General features: G+C 34.6%; 1 long non-coding RNA gene across 1 annotated transcript; it reads left to right on the top strand.

The window, feature by feature from the left end:
* The first annotated feature begins 520 nt into the window (after positions 1 to 520).
* On the top strand, positions 521 to 1,327 carry LOC136837173 (uncharacterized). Its single transcript, XR_010852617.1, has 2 exons — positions 521 to 667; positions 807 to 1,327. It is a non-coding gene; the product is annotated as an uncharacterized lncRNA (long non-coding RNA).
* Positions 1,328 to 3,153: the final 1,826 nt, after the last annotated feature.

Here is a 3,153-nt window from a genome sequence, read left to right as displayed (position 1 = left end):
AGCCACGTTCCATATTCTCTCTCCAACTAAGTTCCTTTCTTTTGATAGTGCAATATACTTACAATGAGATCTGCATTTCTTTATATTTTGTGCTGTTTAATTTGCAAAGCATTTACAAGGAGTGTAATGTAATTATATGATGTTTGAGTCACTGGAATTGAGCTCAGTCTAGGCATCTTCTATGCAATTCCTCAATTCCTTCATTACAGTGCTAGTTTCAGTTGAGTAGCCGCAATGTTTCAGTTGCAGATTAGGACTTTTCAACTGTGGATTTGCGTAACACCTTTGTGTGCATAGCGGCCCTCGCCACTTTGCTATCAACAACTTTTGAAGCGGGACACCCAATATACTCCCTCCAGGAAATTCCCCGTCATTTCCTCTTGCCTCATTACCCCAGAATTACGTTACCATTCTTCTGGTGTGTTTTCTTTTGTAAATATAATGAATTAAGTGTCAGGTGGTATTGTTATTTCTCTTAAAACTAGAATTCTAAAATGATAGTGTTATTCTAAGTAATAGATGGCATGGATATCTTTAGCAAACATCTTACCAATAGATGGCGCTGGTTGTGGATGTCATTCAGGAATCCTTGGTTTAGGTTGTTTACCTGGGTTTATTGTATAAAGTCATAAGCCACTACCTTAGGAACTACACAACCTTTCACATGGTAAGAAACTATCTTTTATACTATTTATACTATTGTGCGAAGTGTTTGCTATTACTCATTATACTAGTGTTATTTACTGCTGTGCTATTATAATTGTTGCCTTTTTAGATGTTATTATGGTGTTACTCATATTTTGCAGACACCTAATCTGCGGCAATGATTGACATATGATACCTAATCTGCGGCAGTGATTGACCCATGATACCTAATCTATGGCAGTGAATTGGCCTATGATACTTGGCACATGGCAGTGAACTGGCCTATGAGACAGAACCTACAATAGCGACCCAGGCTATGGCTATGTTTGATGTGGCCGGACCGTGCATGGGGTATGTGACTACTAGCCTGGATTTTTTTCTGATGCACTGAAGACTTTGTTATTAGACACTCGAATCCGGTTCTTCCTTTTGTGTCAACGTAGCCATAATCAGGAGTTGCATTGCTGATTGGTGTACTAAAGCAACCATTCTCGCTGGTCTGGAACCATGTTACCTATTTTCAATCCTTATTGTTATTATGCACATGATTAGCCATCTTGGTCATCCATTGTATTTTGTTATTTTCGCTTAATTTTCAGTTTCTATATGTAAATATTTAAATTCATTTAAGTTCATTCTTCTTAGTATTTGTCAATTAATGTTAATAAATTTATTTTTGTAATCATCTTATTATTTTCTAGTAATTATCCAGGTGTAGGTACCAAGCGCCTATTACCTTCCATCTTAATTTACCATCAAAAGCTTGACAAGTGGCGCAGTGAGTAGGATCTTATTGTAAAATTACTAGAATATTATGTAACTTGTGTATGTTTTATACCTTTTTGCAGTCGCCAACTTCAATTTGGATTGTACTACCTGTGAAAGTTGATGAGTTTACAAGGTTTGTGGCTTTCTCTTGAAATGGTTGCTGGATTTCAAGGTAAGGTTCGTTTGTGCTTTGTCATTTAGATTGTCATGTGAAAGTGCTTCGTGGTGAAGTGGATTAACAACTCGTTGTGGTGCAATATCTTATTGTTTTGAGTTTTGTGTAGTCTTGGTGAAGTTCTAGGAAAAGGTCGAGGTCAGGAAGTGAATTAGAAACTGTATCGTTACCCTATTAATTTTAGCTGAGCCAATTTTGATGATTGTAGGGTTAGTTAGGGGTAAAGTTGGTTTAATGTTCCGTTTCGTTCTGATTGTTTACTCTTCCTTGAAAATTCCTATTGTTTATTCAATTTCCTTATGCTAGTTATTTGCATGGAAATTTGTGTCATTGAAGGAATTATGCCCATAATAGACACTGGTAATCGCTGAAGTAATGCATTCCATTGGGACTCGATCAAAACACTGTGGTTAGACTTACCACGTAGATAGACGCCCATACAAAGGGGCTTACACTCAGAGACCAAAAGCGTTGTGGAAAGGAGCTGCGTTTTTCGCTCCGCCTATCTCTCTCTCTCTCTCTCGCTCGCTCTGCTCGCTCGGGATTTTACGAATGTCCTGTTTTAACGTAATTGATATTTAGATAGACGATGGTCACTCATATCCTTTAACTGTTTAATTCCTTAGTAAATGTATCTGAGTTATCTGAACAGTGTATTTTATTAAGTGTGTGTGTAACGGCGCCTGGTTAAAGACACGAAGCATTTGGTACCAAGGTATTGTAATTAATATAGTTATTGGGTTTCAGTGCACTGAAAATAATATCTGCAGTGGTTATATGTAAAGATACCTTTTCACTTTTTAATATTTTTCGTGTTATATGTTTTATGCTTTATCTTTTGAAGAATTTTTCTTTATGCATATATGTGATGTATTTGCTATTGCCTTAACTTTTGCTTTACATTTTTTGATATTTAATCTTTTGCAGAGTATATTTCTGTGTCTTTTGTATCCACATTTTAATATGATTGATTTATTTGCCTTATTTTGTTTAACACGTGGGAATTAATTTACTTACAGTATATTTCCTTTCAATCAAGTTTTGTTATTTAACAATTTAAATCTTTCTTGAATAATTTTTGATGAATTAATAAATTAATTTCTGATTTAATTTTGACTGATGATTAATTCAGATTTAATCCAATTTTGTTTTATTTCGAGTAATAATAGATTTCCCTGAGACTGTTAAATGTCATGTATAATCTTTGAATTTAGAAATAAATTTTTGTATTTAAAATATTATATCAGAGTTTCATTCATTGACCCACCAGTAATTTTGATTTGAATTAGGGATAGAGTGGTAAGTGAGATGTTTTCCTTCAAGTAATTGAAGTGAGCTTTGAACCAGGGAAATGAAATAAATAGAAATACTTGAACTTTATAATGTTAATGGAGTGATGCCCTTAGATTTTACCTCACACCTGTTTAACGAACTTTATCTGCTTTCTTTCATGATTGATAAGTTTTATAAGGGATCACTGTTGCCTTTAGAGAAATCAGTCGTCTTTTATGTGTGATGAGGGTTCAGGTGTCTGGCTTTTGTGAGGTAACTATAATTGTTGAATA

The sequence above is a fragment of the Macrobrachium rosenbergii genome, chromosome 58, assembly GCF_040412425.1.
Source record: "Macrobrachium rosenbergii isolate ZJJX-2024 chromosome 58, ASM4041242v1, whole genome shotgun sequence".
Lineage (NCBI taxonomy): Eukaryota > Metazoa > Arthropoda > Malacostraca > Decapoda > Palaemonidae > Macrobrachium > Macrobrachium rosenbergii.
Note: the sequence above shows the minus strand (reverse complement) of the source record. Positions and strands in the feature narration are given on the sequence as shown.